Source organism: Furipterus horrens, unplaced genomic scaffold (genome assembly GCF_987537825.1).
Source record: "Furipterus horrens unplaced genomic scaffold, mFurHor1.1.pri manual_scaffold_5, whole genome shotgun sequence".
NCBI classification, from domain to species: domain Eukaryota; kingdom Metazoa; phylum Chordata; class Mammalia; order Chiroptera; family Furipteridae; genus Furipterus; species Furipterus horrens.
Window position 1 is genome coordinate 121,261,378 of NW_028327175.1, and position 20,151 is coordinate 121,281,528.

Here is a 20,151-nt window from a genome sequence, read left to right on the forward strand (position 1 = left end):
GCAACCAGAGAAGGGAGGGGCCACCTCAAAGCAGGCTGCCTGAGGCAACTGTAAACAAACCAGCAAGTGTTGCCCCCAAACCAAGCAGAGTGACCCAGCAGGGAAGGGGTTGCAGGAGACTGCTTCCTGAGACAACAGTAAACTGTCAGCATGTAAAGCCCTGGGAGCCCTGGCAGTGGAGCAGCTCATGACCTAGCCAGGGGAGCTTGTACTGAGGCTGCATGGGGCCAAAAAGGTAAAAACACATGTGTTTGTTGGTGGTCAGCAAGCCACAGCAGGGACCAGACACCCCACCTGGGGACTAGACGCTTGTGTGCCTATGGACGACTGGGAAACTTCTTCCCCCTTTCACACAGTGGCGGCCAGGGGCAGGGGCAAAGACAACTGTGACAAACATGGCCAATATTGGCCCACATTGGTTGAATAGATGGACACTCCCACAGTGCATGGGATTTGGGGAGGAGACTTTAAAAAACAGAACATGCACAGAAGCCATGCTTTTCCTTGACTCGTCCCCTTAATTGGGGAGCATTCATAGGAGTGCTCGTGGGACCAGCAGATGCTGGGCCCACTGCGGGCTTAGGCCTTGCATGGGCAGGAGCCATCTCACAGAGGTGAAGTCCCACGCTGGGATGTGTGCCTTGCTGGGCACCCGCCCTTGAGACACTGGGCAACACACCACATGGGTCTTGGACTGCTTCCATTCTCTCACCTTGAGAGCAGCACACGGAGGTGTGAGCTGGGAATGTTCCTTGACCCTAGGAGCACAGGCAGCCTTGGGTGCCGGGGCCCCACAAGTGGAGCTTCCCCTACACGTGGATTAATCTGGCAGCATACCCCAATCCCCGAGGGAGAGAAAAAGCTGCTGTGGGACAATGGCAACTCTGGAACCCACATATACACACTCAAAAAAGAGAAAGCCTAAAAATGAAGACCCATTTGTGAAGCCACCGTGAAGTCCAAAAGGGCATAAAAACAATAGTGGGAAACATTAGGAAATGGATTTGAATTTCAGTCCTTTTGGGAACATGGAAATTTCTATGCTTTGTGAGAAAGTTTGGCTTAAGACAGAGATGCTCTCACCACCCCCCATTGGATACCCTGTTAATAAAAACCTCTTTCCTTCCCCACAAATCTTCGTGTTATGCTAGTACATGGACCTCAGGCTGCCCAGTTACAAGAGAGAGCTAAAAATTGGAAACCTATTTGAAAAAAACAACAGAAAACTTCTCTAACTTGGTGAAGAAAATAGACATACAAGTCCAGGAAGTGTAGAGAGTCCCAAACAAGATGAACATAAAGAAGCCCACACCAAGACACATCATAATTAAAATGCCAAAGGTTAAAGGAAGGGAGGGTCCTTGTGAGACAGGCCAGTAAATCAGGATAAGTGGAATATAGAAACAGACAGATTGTTAAACTGCCAACCACTTTATAGCCATCTAGTAAATCGCAAAATCTCATCTTCCCTAACCAAGGACACTTAAGAGTAAATGGTTTACACTTCCCCCCAACCAGAGGGTAAATAGCTTAAATCACCCCACTCAAGGAGACAGATAATGAAAATGCAATTAGTGCCATTTGTGCCAACCACACTCAGGCACTAATGAAGTCAGGGGAATAAATATCATTTTGGCGCATCAGCATAAAGCTGATCAATATTCTATTGAGGTCTCGCCTAAGACCACCCCTAGACTCCCAGCTTTTAAAAGCCTCAGGAGGAAGAACTTAGCCCTCTGTCCCTCTGGAGAGCAAGTAGGAGGCTTTCCCATGCCCCACCTCTTTCCCCAAGGTGCATTACCTTTGTTTTTCCCTCTCCTAAGCTCCAAGGGTCTTTTAAAAAGTATTTGATTTTGATAGGGCACTTAAATGTTGGGAAATTTTAGTTTCAGGTAACAGCTAATAAGCTTAGTAATCAATGTATGTAAAAAGCTATTGTTTCAGATATTGAAGGTATGACCCGCCTTGACCCAGGTAACCTTTGTGCCTCAGGAGGACTGCAAGAAATCAAGATAGTATCTGAATCATTGTACTCCAGGGCGAGATGACCACAGCCCAGGACACAAAGATGACCTCTCAGGGCACAGGATCACAGCCTAGGACACAGATGAAGGAATGCTGCAGCTTTTATCTGATTAACCTTTTCTCTGAATTGCAAACCTCTTACCTACACTTTTCTTCTCCTTATAAAAAGGGTCCATTTATAATGAAATTTAAGACAGTGTGTTAGGGTACAAACCCAGTGTCTTCTCAAATCGTCCACCATCTGAATAAAGTGCCCATAAAGATTCAGTCCCTGTCTTTGCTTATTGGGCCTGGTAGATGGCAGGTAGCACAGACACTGGCTTTTCCAGTTTCATATTTTGGTGACTCTGGTGGGACAGACTTTGGGACTCTCCAGTATGTCTGGGTATTTGGCAGGGAGTCCCATTGGCTGCCTGGACTGGGGGCCCCGGGGTGTGGATTTGAAGATTCCCTAGCAGCTGCCAAGTGATTTCACTTAGGGACTCTCCTCCTCCGACTCTCAGCACCTCCCGTCATCTTCATCTTTGATTGGTTTTGATTGAATTGCTGCGCTTTCTGGTTCAGGTTACAATCCCTGGTCACAACTAAGATTGTTAGGTAAGAATGTAACAGAACCTCTGGTCTGCTCCGATTGAAACAGAACCCACAGGCCATTTAGTTAGGGGCCCAATTGCCTGCCGTCAGAATTACAACTCTCGGTAGTAGAGTTCAGTGAAAAGAAAAAGAACTGTTTATTTAACAGTTAAATAGATTTAGATTATTTGCAGATTTCTGCTGTTGAGTCTTATGTTCTTTAAAATACCCACAAACACATAGTTCTGCCTCCCCCTCCCAGACCTGGCCAGTGTTAGCAAAGTCAGAAACACCATTTCCCTACTTCTTAGGCACAGTTCAGCTTTACCAGCAGCTGCCAATCACTCAATCTGATTGGGGAGGTCCTTTCTGTGCTGTGGTGCCCTCCAGCTTTTAATGCAGAACCACCTGGATTCTCAGCCTCCTTGTAAACTGCCTTCTTCCTGCAAACCACGTGGCGAGAGCGAGCAAGAGAGAAAGCAGCTTGGAGAGCCCCTTCCTCCAAAACACATGGAGGGAGAGCGAGAGACTGAGAGAGCCAGAGAAAGCGTGAGACCCCGACAAAATGTCCACAGCTGCTTATATATCCCTCACTGCGTCCTGACACAGTGGGTGTTGCAACCAGTTCTGATCATTCACAGAACCCTACACAGGCTCTGAAGGCTTCTTCCATACCATCCCGCAGTTCAAGACTCCTCCCATCTTCTTGGGCCTCGGAAGTATCAAAGCCATTTTGCATAACAAAGACACTAGCAACTAGCCCCAGGCACATAAAGGTGTCTTAAAAGCTGCTTCCTTTTCCCCATCCCCCAGTCGCAAACTCTGGGGTTTCTTTTTGGACACCCCTGTTTCTGTAACAAGAAGGCGTCTTCTGGGTTAGGTGCCTTAAGGTGCTGTCTGGTTAAAAGGTGCCTTCTGATTTTTGTGATATTACAGAGTTCTGTCTGGTAGAACAGGGGAAAGGCCTCTGTTCCAGGGAGCAGCCCTTTTGGGTAAATTTTGACTGATCAGTCAACCTATGTTTATAAACCTATGACTAAAAAGAAAATGCTTTTTTGTTGTAATATTGTTCGGCTTATGTATTGTATAGTTGAGACTAAGGAGAGCACTGGCTGCTGAATGAAGGTCTTTAGATTGCTGTATTATGCTGTAACTAGAATTGTTTTGTCAAACATCGGGGAAGTTGGACAAAAGTCTTACCTAGAAACTTTAATGAGTTTACATAATAAATATGCAGGATTAAAGAGAAATAAGTTAATGGTACAGAGAATAGGAAATTCAGATAGCAGAAGCTCAGAGGAGAGGGACCAGGAAGATCTAGATATTATGGCTGCTGAGAGCATGGTCAGGGTTCCCATGGCCCCTCCAGCCCTGGGTGACCTTCCTCCTTACTCAGTTGAGGGAACTGGGGAAAGTGAGCCTGAACTGGTCTCAAATCCTTCAGGGAACCAAATTCGGTGGAGGAAAAGCCCCTACCAGGGCAGGGCAATACCCTTTGCCAAAACCTCCAGTAGGAGTAGGGCCAGAGGGCAGCCTTCTGGGTATTATTGGTCACATACTCCATTTTGTAAATCAAATCTGTTAAACTGGAAAAAACTCTAAAAGGACCAGACTATATCCCTTTAGAATGGACAAAGGAGTGTATACAGGCTTCTGAATTCCTGAAGGCACACCTGGCTTCTATAATAGCCTTAGGGCTTCCAAACCTACTAAAGCCCTCTGTTATACCTTCATGAAAGTCAGAGCATTGTCTTAGGATTTCCCACCCAAATGCTTAGTGACATTTTGCAGTCCATCGTTTATCTGTCAAAGAAACTAAATCATACTGTCTAGGGATGGCCAGCCTGCTTGAGAGTTGTGTCAACTGTAGGAAACAAGGAAATAGTGACTCCCAAACCAGTAGAAAATCTGTAGTAACAAAGGGCAAATGTAATTAAAGGGTCTCAGGAGCAAATGTAATTAGAGGATCTCTGAGAAGGGAGTTGACAGCATTAGCATATTTACAAATCATAATAGAGGTATTTAGATAATCGCATTAGATTGTAACTCTGGAGTAACCATTAATGGAGAAACAGGGGAGAAGGGTGGGGGAGCCAATCAATTTCACTTTAGGGCGGGGCATTTTACTATAAAACCAGTTTTCTTCATCTACTTGGTGCGCACATTCTCCTGGCTGAGGGTGCGCCTGACTCTGCAGGCTCATGAATAAACGCCTTGCTTTGCTGCTCAAGTCCTGTGTCCTGGTTTTTATTGTGAGCATTTCTCACACAACCACCTGCAAGCTCTTAAATCTTCCCGAAGCTGATAATCTTCCTGGGGACAGGCAATCACCATTTATGCACCCTGCCAACGGTTGAGCCTGCTGGAGCAAAAGGGAAATAAATTTGTGGCTCACTGTTGGAAGAGTGTGCAGATACCATGCCTTTCTTCTCAACCATCACAACGTCTCTCTGTAAGTTAAATCCTGCTTTTCTTCTCCTGGGGCCTGACCTGGCTGTGCTAATACATGACTGTGCTGAGATGATTGATGACGTTTATCCTAGCAGAATTGATTTACAGGACCATCCCCTAGAAGTGGCAGACTGGACTCTATATGCAGATGGAAGTGGTTATATGGATGAAGGAAACAAAAAGGCTGGGCATGCAGTTGTAACTCTTGAAGGAGTAGTAGAGGCCAAGGCTTTGCCATTGGGAACCTCTGCTCAGGAAGCTGAACTGATTGCATTGACGAGGGCATTGAAGTTGTCGCACAAAAGAAAGTGGATGTGTGTATTGTCTCAAGGTAAACTTTCCTAATTTTGCAATCATTTGGTTCCATTTGAAAGGAAAAAGAATTGTTAATCTCAATAAAATGGAGATTAAGCATGCAGCAGAAAATTTAAAATTATTAGAAGCTGTTACAGTACCTTTATAGGTGGCAGTTATGCACTGCTCAGGCATCAGAAAGAGGATACGAAGCGGCTAGGGGAAACAATCTGGCTGATCAAGCAGCAAAAGAGTCTGCTAAAGGAACATTTATAATGCCTTTGCTACCTGTTTTGGACTTGTCACAATTTGATCCTGAATATTAGACTGCAGACTTAGAGAAAGCTGAGAGCTGGGGTTTTGATGAAGAAGGAGCTGATAGTGGATGAAGAAGGAATAAGAAAGGAGTTATACTGCTTCCTGAACATTTAATAGAGTCAGTCATGAAGCATTTGCATATGGCCACTCACTGTGTAAGAGATTCATTAACCACGTATATTAAACTGTGGCTCACAAGTCCCGGAATTTCTAAAGCCATATGAAAAATAGATGCTAGATGTGCTGTGTGCCAGAAGAACAACCCCAAGACAGATCCCCCTCAAAACAAAGGGAAACAATACCAAGGGCAGTGTCCACTTGAGGACTGGCAAGCAGACTTTACCCAGATGCCAAGGGTCCGAGGATGGAAATATTTGCTAGTCTTTGTTGACACCTTTTCAGGATGGGTAGAAGCCTATCCTGCTAGAACTGGGAAATCCTTGGCGGTGATGAAAACCTTAAACAATCGCTTGCTTTGGTCTTCCTGGTAGCACACAGAGTGGAAATGGACCTGCTTTTGTTTCAGAAATTACACGGAAGGTTAGTAAATTTTTAGGAATCAAGTGGAGACCCACACAACATGGAAACCTCAGGCTTCTGGGAAGGTAAAGAAGATGAATCACACCTTGAAGAAAAATAGCCAAGCCGTGCCAAGAAGCTCATCTTCACTGGGATAAAGCTTTACATATTGCCCTGCTCAGGATAAGGATGACTCCTCAAAGTGGGACTCAATTAAGTCCTTATAAAATTGTGTACAAATGACCATTTCAGGCTATGAATGGGGTGGGAGATACGTATTTAAATCAAGAAGTGAAGGTAAAGAAAATGTACAACATTTAAGTCAGACCTTAGCTGTAATTAATGACCTTGCTTATATTAAAGGCCTCTCCTCTACTGGTTTGCTACATATCTTTGGGCCTGGAGATAAGGTGCTACTCAAGACCTGGAAGGTAGGATTTCCAGAGAGCCAACTAGAAGAAAAGCAACTGGACTTGGGATGTACTCCTCACCACGTCAACTGTGGTGAAGTTGGCAGACATAAAACCCTGGATTCATCTCACCAGAGTAAAGAAAGCACCAGAGGAGCAAGGGACCATGGAACTTCAAGAAGATCTGAAAATCATCTTTCAAAAACAATAACTTACATTCTTTTTGTTACTTTTTGTTTAACCCCATTGTTATAGAACCCCTGGGCTGCTACAATTGAAACAGAAACACACGGGCTCTTTAGTCAGGGGCCCGATTGCCCGCCGCCAAAATTATAACTCTCAATACCAGAGTTTAGTGAAAAGAAAAAGAATTGTTCATTTAACAGTTATATAGATTTAGTTATCTGCGGATTTCTGTTGTTAAGTCTTATATTGTTTAAAACACCCATAAACACATATCCTTGCCTCCCCCCCTACCAAACCTAGCCAGTTTTAGGAAGGTCAGAAACACCGTTTCCCTACTTTCCAAACACAGTTCAGCTTTACCAGCAGCTGCCAATCACTCAGTTCTGATTGGGGAGGTCCTTTCTGTGCTGTGATGCCCTCCAGCTCTTAATGCAGAACCGCCTGGATTCTCAGCCTCCTTGCAAACTGCCTTCTTCCTGCAAACCGCATGGATCTCCTCTCCTCAAAACCGCATGGTGAGAGCCTCTTAAAGCAGCCTGGAGACCCCTTCTCCAAGCCACATGGAAAACTTAGCTTCTTTATTCAGCACGGAGAAGGCCCCTTCACCGAGCCGCATGGAGGGGGCGAGAGAGCGAGAGAGCAAGAGTGCGAGACAGAGAGAGCGAGAGAGAGAGACATACAGACACAGAGACAGAGAGAGACAGAGACAGAGACAGAGAGAGAGAGAGAGACAGAGACAGAGACAGAGACACAGAGAGAGAGAGAGAGAGAGAGAGAGAGAGAGAGAGAGAGAGAGAGAGAGAGCGCTAAAATGTCTGCAGCTGCTTATATATCCCTGACTACGTCCTCTGACGCAGTGGGTGTTGCAATCAGTTCTGACCATTCACAGAACCTCACGCAGGTTCTGTGCGCTTTCCATACCGTCCCCTGGTCCAAGACCCCTCCCATCTACCTGAGGCTTTGGATGCATTAAAGCCATTTTGCATAAAAAAGACACTAGCTACTAGCCTCAGGCATGTGGAGGCATTCTGAAAGCTGCTTCCTTCTCCCCATCCCCCAGCCGCAAACTCTGGGGATTTTTGGACTCCCCTGTTTCTGTAACACCATGTTATGGGGAACTTGCTCCTTTCAAATGAGATGAAAATATTTGGGTATATTTAGCAAAAATGTTCTAAACATCTCTGAATTTTTCTTGCAAGATGAACTTATGTTGAACAGACTTTCACTACGTGTTTTATGGGTGTTTGTACTCCCCTGGAAAGCCTTCAAAACTATATTTTATTTGCTTAAATAACCTACTCTGATATTTATAATTGGGAATCTGTGGTAAGTGTAAAAGACAGGGAAATGTTTTTCTCAAAAGTCACTAATGTAGCCCCAGCTGGAGAGTGTGCACCTTTTGTCAAACGTGCTAAAAACTGTTTTGTGCTTTATCATAGTGTGTTGTTGTGTACAGTGTTCCCCCTTATGTGGATCTGCTATTAAATGTATTCCTAATGCTAAGGTACCTGCTCAACAACAAAATGAGTACTTCCAAATGAAATTTATCTTATAGAAATAAGACAGTTCAAACTAACAGTGGGGGAATGATGGTGAAACCAGAAAAGCCGGTGCTCATGCTGCCTGTCATCTACCAGACCCAATATGCAAAGAAAGGGATTGAATCTTTGTGGGCGCTTTATTCAGATGGTCGGCGATCTGAGAAGACAGTGGGTTTGTACCCTAATAGACTGTCTTAAATTCCAGTATAAAATGGGCCCTTTTATAAGGAAAAGAGTAGGTAAGGGGGTTGGAATTCAGGGAAAACGTTAATTGGATAAAAGCTGCAGTGTCCTTTCACCTATGTCCTGGGCAGTGGTCTTTGCGTCCTGGGCAGCGGTCACCCTGGAGTACAATGGCTCAGATGCCACCTTGATTGCTTGCAGTCCTCCTGAGGCACAGAGGTGCAACTGCTTACCGTGTCCTGGAGTCAAGGTGGGTCGTACCTCCAGTTTCAGAGACAATAGCTTTTTACATACATTGATTACTAAGCTCATTAGCTGTTACTCAAAACAAAAGTTTCCAACAAAGCTATTTGTTCAGGAACTGGAGGTATAACCCACCTTGACTCCAGGACACCATAAGCAGTTGCACCTCTGTGCCTCAGGAGGACTGCAAGCAATCAAGGTGGCATCTGAGCCATTGTACTCCAGGGTGAGATGACCACCACCCAGGACTCAAAGGTCACAGCCCAGGACACAGATGAGAGAATGCCGCAGCTTTTATCTGATTAACTTTTTCCAGAACTTCCAAACCCTTTACCTACTTTTCTCCTCCTTATAAAAAGGGCCCGTTTATGATGGATTATGATGGAATTTAAGACAGTTTGGTAGGGTACAAAGCCACTGTCTTCTCAGATTGCTGACCATCTGAATACAACGATTCACTCCTTGTCTCTGCTATGGGGTCCAGTAGGTGACAGGCAGCATGAACACCAGCTTTTCCAGTTTCAATTTCAGAGAGAAAGATATCAACTTTTCCCACTTATTTATGTATTCACTGGTTGATTTTTGTATGAGCCATCACAGGGGTCCAACTGCAACCTGGCCTTACGAGGCTGGTGCTCTAACCAAGTGAGCAGCCCAGTCAGGGCCCCAAGAGCTTTCTTTTGCTTCTGTTAACTTGTTTCCTGTGCAGCCCTGTTGGCTCACTTCTCCTACCTCTGTAATTTTCTAACTAAACTTTCTCATAATTTGAGTTCTTGCTCTGAAATCTTTCTTTGCCGAACTCAAGAACCATGGTCCAATTTCATTGCCAACACCTCTGGTTCCACTCGGTGCTGTCCGGCCGTCTGGACAGCTTTTGTTTGTAAGCAGATATAAAAGGGCGACGTGACAGCACAGCCTCAGATTAAAGTCTCAGCTCATCTTCCTTGAGTCCTGAGCAAACGGCCTGGTGTACCTTGTGGGGTGGAAGGTAGCGGGGGGAATTCACTGCCCGAGTGAAAGGACAGGGGCCTGGATGCAGAGGCTGGAGGTCTATCCTGACAGTGGCTTGGAACGTCCACTGGGGATTGAAGGGAAGTGGCCACAGGTGAACTCTGAGCAGTAGCCGCTCAGGTGCGGCGCCAGGAACCAGCCATGGAACTGGCTGTGCCCTCTGGGAGCCCCAACCTGCCCGCACACCCTGGTGCTCCGCACTCTCGGTGGGACTGAGTGAGGCAGGGAGGGGCCAGAACAGAAATGCGCAGAAGGAAGCCCAGATGGTGTCATTTGCTCCCCTGCAGCTCCCGCCCCGTAGCTGTGGTCTGCTCTAGCTACCTGGTGATTACTGAAAAACAAAGGCTTTGACGAAAGCAATCGGTCAAGCGCTCCTATTTGGCAAGCAACCAGGAGGTCTGCCTGAAGGGGGCTGTTTACGCCACCCAGGCTGTGCTGGTGTAAGGGACAAAGAAACTGGTGACTCTCAAACCAGTAGGAAATAATTAGCAGCAAAGGACAAAAGTGATCTTGAATTAGGGGGTCTTCGAGCCAGAGTTAACAGTATTAGCCCACTTACAAGTCAAGAAGGGGAATTCCGCACCTCAGCACAAATGCCTCTGAGATCAAAGGGGAAAGATATTCATCACCAAACACAGGGAAATGGGAAAATGTAGCTAGATAGCCCAGCAGACAAGATAGGGAAATTTCTAAGAAGAGGTGGAGACAGACCTATATCCAGATCACCCTTAGTTAATTATCATCCCCAGTTAATTTAGTTAATTGCATTAGATTGTAACTCCGGAGTATCCAGCATGGAAAAACGGAGGAGGAGGAGGAGGGTGAGGGGGAAAGTGGGGGGTTTACTCTCCTTAGGATAAAACCAGCCTGCTCCGGGTGCCCGCCCGCACCTTTGATTTGGCTGCGCCAGGAGCTGCAGATCTGTGAATAAACAACTGCCTGGGTTACTACTGAAGTCGTGTGTCCCGGTGTTTTATTTGTGAGCGTTTCTCACACTGGGAGCTTAGACCAAGCGACCGCCAGCCCTTCCCATCCAATCTGGCAGCCTCCTGGGGTCCTCCCGAACCGTCCGGAAACCAGAGGGTGGTAGCGTGAGAAGGGCGTTGGGCAAGAGGTCTCCCCTGGGGTCACAGAGGGCGCCCTTACGGACACCCCCGGAGAGGAGAGGTGCCTCCTCCCGACGTGTGGAGAGGGCGGGAAGGCTGGCTGGGATGGAAAGGGCCACCAGGATCTCTGACACAGTGCACTCGCCAGGCTCACTGGCGTAGTTGGTGTGGTCTCTTCGAGTTCCTAAACTGAGTGCTGCTGTGTATTGCCCGGCCTGCCTCCCCACCCTCGGGCGAGCCTTCGCCTCGCTTCATTTCTTTATTAAACGTGGCATCTGCTCTTCCAGAGAAGAGAGTGCAGTTGCGAACGGTGAAAATGTTTTCCGCGCTCTGGCCTGCAGCCGTGGCACCGCGGGTCTTGAGAGGATCACCGAGCTGGTGCTTTGCGGAACCAGCCCCCAGCGTAGGCTCCCTGAGCTGAACCTCTGCCGGCAAGTGTTCGATTTCTGTGCATTGATTTTTTTTTTCACTCAGCACCACATTTTTTCAAAAGCACTGGGAATCTGAATCACTGCTGTCAGTGGGAGAACTTGGGTGATACCAGGCCGTGGGGCGCGCTCGCAGGGGGCCCACTCAGGCTGGTGAGGCGCGAGCCGTGCTGTCGCTAAGGAGCGCACGCCGCGCTGGGCCACGTCCCTGTAAGCCGCCCGCCCGCGCCACTACTTCGGCCTCGGCGGGACCCTCCCTCCGTGGAGCCGTGCTTGCCGGCCCAGCCTCCTCTCCAGCTCCAGCAGCAGAGACGCGACAGGTGGCGGCTGAGGGCGGACCACCACCCTGCAGTCAAACCCGCTACAACTGGGCTCCGGGCTCGGGCCGCGGAGAGCGCGTCCTTTGCAGGGCACTGGGCTGCCGCGGCGCGTAGAAGACTCAGGTGGCCAGTGGGCTGGTGATTCCGGCGATCCGCGCGTGCAGGCAGGTGTGCGGAATGCTAAAGGCAGAGATCACCCTCAGGGCATCATCCATCACCGAGTCACACAATCCAGCAAGTGCAAAACCCTACTTAAAGGCACAGATCAGATGCTGGCTCACTCACAGTGGCTGGACGCCCACCCCCCCAAGTACCACCACACCCAGTGGCGGGATTTCCTGAGACCAGGAGGGTCAACATCTTCGATCTCGAATAACCCTCGCAAGCCTTTTTTCATCTTAGAAAATTCCAACTCGGTAACATTCACTCTGGGAGAAGCTCCCTTATTCTGTAAAGGGGTTGGGGCGGGGATGGGTTCCAAAACAGCTGTCAGCTACGGACCGAAGCCTGAGAATTTTAACTTCCCCCTTCTCCTCCGCAGCCCTCTCCCTTTCTACTGTCCCCTCCGTGGAGCCTAGGGTGCCACCTTCTGGTGCGCACAAGCAAGTGAAGTGGCAGAACTTCGGAGCAAGTGAACTGTGGAGACCTGCCGGGTTCTCCCCAGCAGCGCTCCCCGCCCCCCATCCCTCCACCCTCACCCTTCCCCGACCCTACGCCACCCCCTCCAGGCCCATTCCTCCACCCGCCCCCCGCCCCCCGCCCCCAGGCTGAAAGCAGGCCACCGCTCCTGAAATGCTTAACTTAACGGTGGTGCGACTCTTCGAGCGGCGGAGGGGGAAGTGGAATTGGCAACTTCATCTTCCACTTGGCTACTGCTGGAAATCCACCACCTACTACTGACAGCAGGGAACACCGCCGATGCCTCCCGTGTATTCTCACAACCTTTGGAAGGCAGAATAAGACATCCTGGCAGAAGGGAGGAGAAGATGCAGGCCAGTTATTTTGGAGGTGCTGCATTGGGTGTATTTTATTTCATTTTTCATGGTTTTGAGGCCAGTGCATTTTTTTTTTACTCCCAGAAAAAAAGCTACCAAAAATAAATCGTTTTTCTAAAACTCAACAAGGACCAAAGGAAGGATTGCTCTCCTTTCCAATGACCAGCTACACACTATACTCCTCCATTTTTCAAGTTTTCAGTCAGCTGTAAATTTCTTTCACTCACCAAATTACAGTTCACCCAGGTTTTCATGGTTTACATTTATGGTTTTAAACACATCACTTAACCAGCCACACCTTTGCCCTCATGGGAGTGGTCATCCCTGGGCTACATTAATGCTGTTATGACCATTGTTCCTTTGCAGCCGTCGAAAAATCCCATTTCAGGTGTCCAGAGACAGTGGGGAGGTGGTCCACAAAATGTGGGTGGGGCTGACATGGGGGAAGATAATGAGTTTTAATAGTCCAACAATACTTTTTCCTTTCAAATGTACTCTATTACATCAGTAATTTCTAATGAAAACCATTTTAAAAGATTTTATTTATTTTTAGAGAGTGGAAAGTGGGAAGAAAGAGGGAGAGAAACATTGATGTGCGAGAGACCTCAGTTGCTTCTCACAGGCCCCCAACTGAGGAACTGGCCTGCAACCCATGCATGTGTCCTGACTGGGAATCCAACCTGCAACCTTTAACCTTTCAGACCACAGACCAGCACTCAATACACTGAGCCACACCAGCCAGAGCTAATGAAAAACCATCCTTTGTCTACTGTGGTTAAGCACCATCAAATTAGTACTGAAAAGACTTTGATCATATTTGCAAGATGCTGTGATGAACTTTTGCTGACCAGGATTTCAAAGTTTGTAATTAATACCGTTGGCAAATCCCTGCTTAATCTGTCAACTCTCAAAATCTTTAACCACCAAGTTCAAAACCATGAAGGTATAGTCCCTATCGTCGTCGGCGGCAGCCGTCCGTCTCGAGAGACGATGGTGTAGCTTCTTAAGAGTCCATCTGCACCGCCGAGAATGGCTGTGCAGTCCGACTCGGGGGTGACACGGTATCTGTCTCCTCCCGTGTTGAATCGACATCTTGCGATGACGCTGGAGTGTCCTCTCCAGTGAAGCTGAAGCTACAGAGCCTGGGCAGGGTGGTATGGAGGGTCTGCTGTTGCCCATGCAGCAGACCCCCCCTCTCTTCGCAGCTGAAGGGTCCAAGGGAAAGACAGAGTCAATACAGCTTGGCTTCAGGTGCGCCGCAGGAGTTGCCGGTGTTGACTACAATGTCAAACCGCCTTAGGGACTCCGGCTCCGGATTTTCTGTCGGGGTTTACTCCCTTAGCCTTTCCCCTGAAGAGGTATGCCGCAAGGCAGCGGAGGTTTTTTGGAGTCAGAGTTTTCCTTCTCTGATGTGCCCTGACTGGAAGATCGAACCAGCGACACTTAGCTCGCAGGCCGACGCTCAATCCACTGAGCCAAACCAGCCAGGGGCAATATAGTCCCTATACCTTCCACATATTGTGATATCATTATTCAAGACATTTTTTCCTTTGGGTTTGCATTAGGAAACTCAATCAACTTTTGTCATATATTCAACAATGGGGGAAATTAAATTATTTGCGTGTTGTGTAATTTCTAATGAAAATCATTTTAAAAGATTTTATTTATTTTTAGAGAGGGGAAAGGAGGGAGAAAGAGAGGGAGCGAAAAATTGATGTGTGAGTATGGGTTTGGTCTGTCTGGTGTCAAACACAGAATGAAGGTCCAGGTGTAGAAATTATAGGAGGCAGATTTCTATTAAATATTTTTATAGCTTTAAAAATAAGAACAAAATAGACTGAATTTACAAAGAAGTAATCAATTGCTGGTGCAGAAGAGGGTGCCTCACTTGCACAAGTTCAGGGAGTGACCACCCCAATGACACTCAGAAGAAGATTGCTGTACTGATGAGAAAGACCAGATGTTGACTGCGAAGGTATTTTCTAAACCCAGATTCTGGGGCTGTCTGCAATACTCCTCTCTCTTTCTCTGTCCCTCACAAATGACAATAGGAACCCCCCCAAATCAGTGTCTAGATGGTAAGATCAGGAATCATTCTGTTATAAAGCATTTCATGGTGATGCCATGTATTCTCCCACCTCTGCCTGTGAGGTTGATGATAATGATGATCATCCTCTCACTTACAACCTGGACCCAACCCACCATGAGCCCCGAGCGGGTCTCCCACCTGCAGCCTCCTCTGCGTGGGGCTCTGCACTGCCCTCGCCTGCATTAGGGATTGTACAAAGTACTGGAGGCTCTCTGGTACACATTGTGGGACTTTCTTTTTTTAAAACAATTTAATTTATTTCTCTATTGTTTTTCTATTATAGTTGTCCCACTCTTCCCCCTATTACTCCCCCACACCCAGCCCACCCCTTCTCCCACAGTCAATCCCCACAGCCCCACCTCGTTGTATATGTCCATTGGTTATTTATACTAGTTCCTTTACTAAACCTTTCCCCTACTTACCCCACTTCTCCCCTGCCTCCCTGATAACTGTTACTCTGTTCCTTGTTTACATACCTCTGGTTCAATTTTGTTCATTTGTTTGTGTTGTTCATTAATCTCCTGTATTAGGTGATATCATACGGTATATTTCTTTCGTTGCCTGGCTTATTTTGCTAAGCATAATTCTCTCTACTTCCATCCATGTTGTTGCAAATGGTAGAAGTTCCTTCTTTCTTTCTGCTACATAGTACTCCATTCTGTAAATGTACCACAGTTTTTTAATCCACTCATCTACAGATGGGCACTTAGGCTGTTTCCAGCACTTGGCTATTGTAAATAGCACCGCTATTAACACAAGGGTGCATAGGTTCTTTTGAACTGGGGTTTCAGGGTTCTTTGGGTATAATTCTAGCAGTGGAATCACTGGTTCAAAAGGCAGTTCTATTTTTAGTTTTTTGAGGAAATTTCATACTGTTTTCCACAGTGGCTGCACCAGTCTGCATTCCCACCAACAGTGCAGTAGGGTTCCTGTTTCTCCACATCCTCGCCAGCACTTGTTGTTTGTTGATTTGTTGATGATGGCCATTCTGACTGGTGTAAAGTGATATCTCACTGTGGATTTTTTTAAAAGTATATTTTATTGATTATATTGTTATAATACTTCCAATTTTTTCCCCTTTACTCCCCTCCACCCAGCATCCCTCCTCCCCCAGCAATGTCCCCCCCAAAGTCCATGCCCATGGGTCGTACATACAAGCTCTCCTGCTTCACCCTTCCATATATTCTTCTTCTTTTTTAAAAATAATTAGTTAATTAATTAATTTAACAATAAAAAATAACAATCCCTCCCTCTCAGACTTAAGATCCTTTATAATCTTATAAAGGACAAGGGCAAAGATCTCGAGCTCCTCTAGCTGCTTCAAGCTGGGCATGGTCATTGTCCTACCTACCCTTGGGTCCAGAAATCCCTAATAAGAGTGGGGGTGTGGAGGGGAGGGAGGCCTTCCCACATGGGTAAGGATCGTGCAGACTCCAGGTCGGTTGGCTGTCCCCGGACAACGGCGTGCTTGGTTTAACAGGTTAGCAACTTTGTTGTATTCTGGGGGAAACAGATTTGGCAAAAAGGGTTAAAAGGCATCATTCAATCCATAACCACTAGATGACAAAAGGCAGGTATTAATTTTTCAATGTCCCACATTAGAGAAAAGAAGGGCTTCTTTGGAGGAAGGTGTGCCAGGCACATCTCACCTGTTCAAAACTCTTTTGCCCACTATACTTAGTTTGGGCTGAGGGAAATATTTTAGGTTTTCCCCCCTCTCAGACCTCTGGGCCCTTTCTGTCCAAGCCATCAGGATAGAAAAGAGAAACTAGTTTTAAAGTGAAGCCCACAGACCACCCTATTCTTCACCAACCCAGCCACTTAGTTCAGCCAAACCCTTGAGTCTCAGGAGCCAGCAATGCAGACAGGATTAAGTGAGGCCTATACATACAGACAATCACTCAGATAATGAGATCATAGGCTTATGCTCTATGGTTCAATTTTGCTCATTTGTTTGTGTTGTTCATTAGTTTCCTGTAATAAGTGATAGCATAAGGTATTTTTCTTTCGTTGCCTGGCTTATTTCGCTAAGCATAATTCTCCCTAGTTCCATCCATGTTGTTGCAAATGGTAGAAGTTCCTTCTTTCTTTCTGCTACATAGTACTCCATTGTGTAAATGTACCACAGTTTTGGGAACCACTCATCTACAGATAGGCACTTAGGTTGTTTCCAGCACTTAGCTATTGTAAATAGTGCTGCTATGAACATAGGGGTGCATAGGTTCTTTTGAATTGGTGTTTCAGGATTTTTCGAATATAATCCTAGCAATGGAATTGCTGGTTCAAAAGGCAGGTCCATTTTTAGTTTTTTGAGGAAATTCCAAACTGTTTTCCATAGTGGCTGCACCAGTCTGCATTCCCACCAGCAATGCACCAGGGTTCCCATTTCTCTGCATCCTTGCCAGCACAAGTTGTTTGTTGATTTGTTGATGATGGCCATTCTGACTGGTGTGAGGTGGTATCTCATTGTGGATTTTATTTGCATCTTTCTGATGGCTAGTGATGTTGAGCATTCTTTCACGTGTCTATGGACCCTCTGTATGTCCTCTTTGGAGAAGTGTTTGTTCAGGTCCTTTGCCCATTTTTTAATTGGGTTTTCTGTCTTCTTGGTGTTGAGTCGTATAAGTTCTTTATATATTTTGGAGATCAATCCCTTGTCTGAGATATCATTGGCAAATATAGTTTCCCATATGGTTGGTTTCCTTTGCATCTTGCTGATGTTTTCTTTAGCTGAGCAGAAACTTTTTAGTTTGATGTAGTCCCATTTGTTTATTCTTTCCTTTATTTCCCTTGCCTTAGGAGATATATCAGTGAAAATGTTGCTACATGGGATATCTGAAATTTTCCTGTCTATGTTTTTCTCTAGGACTTTTATGGTGCCACGGCTTACATTTAAGTCTTTGATCCATCTTGAGTTTATTCTGGTGTGTGGTGTAAGTTGGTGGTCTAGTTTCATTTTTTTTCATATCCCTGTCCTTTTTCTTCAAAGATCTGTCCATTATTGACAATGGGGTGTTAAAGTCCCCTACTATGAGTATGTTACTGTCTATATCTTTCCTGGAGTCTTTCAAAATTTTCCTTACATATTTGGGTGCTCCTAAGTTGCGTGTATATATGTTTACAAGGGTTATATCTTCTTGATGGATTTTTCCCTTAAGTATTATGAAATGCCCTTCTTTGTCTCTTTTTATGGCCTTTGCTGTGAAACCTGTTTTGTCTGATATAATTATTGCTACCCCAGCTTTTTTTTCATGTTCATTTGCTTGAAACACTTTTTTCCATTCCTTCACTTTCAGTCTGTGTAGATCTTTTGTTCTAAGGTGGGTCTCTTTTAGACAGCATATATGTGGGTCATGCTTTCTAATCCATTCAGCTACCATATGTCTTTTGATTGGAGCATTTAATCCATTTACATTTAAGGTTATTACCGATAGGTACTTATTCATTGTCATTTTCTCCCTTTATACCTGTGTTCCTCACTGTCTCTCTCTGTTTCTTCATCTTCTTAAAGCAGACCCTTTAGCATCTCTTGCAATGCTGGTTTGGTGGAGATGTATTCTTTTTGACTTCTTTTGTCTTGGAAACTCCTTATTTCACCTTCCATTTTGAATGAGAGTCTTGCTGGGTAGAGTATTCTTGGTTTTGGACCTTTGTTTTTCATTGCTTGGAATATTTTTTGCCATTCCCTTCTGGCTTGTAGTGTTTCTGCTGAGAAATCTGATGACAACCTTATTGGAGCTCCCTTGTATGTTATTAGTTGTTTTTCTCTTGCTGCTTTAAGGATTCTCTCTTTGTCTTTCAATGTTGCTATTTTAATTATAATGTGTCTTGAAGTGGGCCTGTTGGGGTTCAGCTTCATTGGGACCCTCTGTGCTTCCTGGACTTGCATGACTCTTTCTCCCCTCATGTTAGGGAAGTTTTCTGTCATTAGTTTTTCAAAGAGGTTTTCTATCCCTTGCCCATCTTCTTCCCCTTCTAGAATTCCTATGATACAGATATTATTACGTTTTATGTTGTCCTGCAGCTGTCTTAGAACCTCTTCATTTTTGTTCAGTCTTTTTTCATTTTGTTGCACTGTCTGGGAATTTTTGTCTACGTTGTCCTCCAGCTCACTGATCCGATCTGCTGCTTCCTCTAGCCTGCTTTTAATTCCTTCTACTGTGTTCTTCAATTCAGAGATTGTATTCTTCATTTCCTCCTGGCTCTTATTGATAGCTTCTATGTCCTTTTTCATGCTGGTGTAATTTTCAGTAAGTTTTTTGTAGTTTCCCTGGAGTTCTTTGTAGTTTCTGCTGAGCTCATTGAGCTTCTCCATAATCCACGTTTTGAATTTCATATCTGACAGTATGCTCCCCTCTATTTCATTTAGCACTTTTTCTGGGGATTCTACTTTTCCTTTTGATGGGGGGGTTGTTTCTCTGTCTCCCCATTTTTGTGACTCTTATTGTTTGTTGTTGCTTCTTAGAATGATCTGCACTTCCTGGATCTGCCCCTTCTGGCGTCAGATCGTATATCAGTCTGGGCCTAGGCAGCCTGTTGGAGACTTCCAGGGATCTACTGCCTTTGTCTGTCTCCTTTAGTTGTTAATCTTCATTGTGGTTTTTATTTGCATCTCTCTGATGGCTAGTGATGTTGAGCATCCTTTCATATGTCTATGGGCCCTCTGTATGTCCTCCTTGGAGAAGTGTTTGTTCAAGTTCTTTGCCCATTTTTTAATTGGGTTGTCAGTCTTCTTGGTGTTGAGACATGTAAGTTCTTTATATATTTTGGAGATCAGTCCCTTGTCTGAGGTATCATTGGCAAACATGTTTTCCCATACGGTTGGTTCCCTTTTCATTTTGCTAATGTTTTCTTTTGCTGAGCAGAAACTTTAGTTTGATGTAGTCCCATTTGTTTGTTCATTCCTTTATTTCCCTTGCCTTAGGAGATGTATTGGCGAAAATATTGCTATGTGGGATATGTGAAATATTTCTGCCTATGTTTTTCTCTAGGACTTTTATGATGTCACGTATTACATTTAAGTCTTTGATCCATCTTGAGTTTATTCTGGTGTGTGGTTAAGTTGGTGGTCTAGTTTCATTTTTTTGCATGTCCCTGTCCAGTTCTCCCAACACCATTTGTTGAAGAGGCTCTTTTCACTCCATTTTATGTTCCTTCCCCCTTTGTCGAATATTAGTTGACCATATAGGCCTGGGTTTATTTCTGGGCTCTCTGTTCTGTTCCATTGATCTATATGTCTGTTCTTATGCCAGTACGAGGCTGTTTTGATTACAGTGGCTTTGTAGTATAGTTTGGTATCAGGTATTGTGATTCCTCCTACTGTGTTCTTCTGTCTCAAGATTGCTGTGGCTACTCGAGTTTTTTTTTTTTTTTTTTTTTTGGTTCCATATAAATTTTTAAAGTATTTGTTCTAGCTCTGTTAAATATGTCATTGGTATTTTAATAGGGATTGTGTTGAA

The 20,151-nt window shown here is 45.4% G+C and overlaps 1 protein-coding gene across 6 annotated transcripts in view; it reads right to left on the reverse strand.

Annotated features, from left to right (window-relative positions):
• The window catches only part of NUPR1 (nuclear protein 1, transcriptional regulator), a 29,169-nt gene extending 21,704 nt beyond the window's left edge, over window positions 1-7,465 (reverse strand). For 3 of the 6 annotated variants that reach the window (XM_090277502.1, XM_090277498.1, XM_090277503.1), the window contains exons 1-2: window positions 7,137-7,465; window positions 1,965-2,096 (exon numbers count right to left, since the gene is read on the reverse strand). The gene's annotated coding sequence lies outside the window, so the exon portion shown is untranslated. Of the gene's footprint in view, window positions 1-1,964; window positions 2,097-2,926; window positions 2,947-5,504; window positions 5,632-7,112 lie in introns of those variants that run through there. The other 3 variants (XM_090277499.1, XM_090277501.1, XM_090277500.1) reach the window with 3 other exon arrangements.
• Between the last annotated feature and the right edge of the window lie 12,686 nt (window positions 7,466-20,151).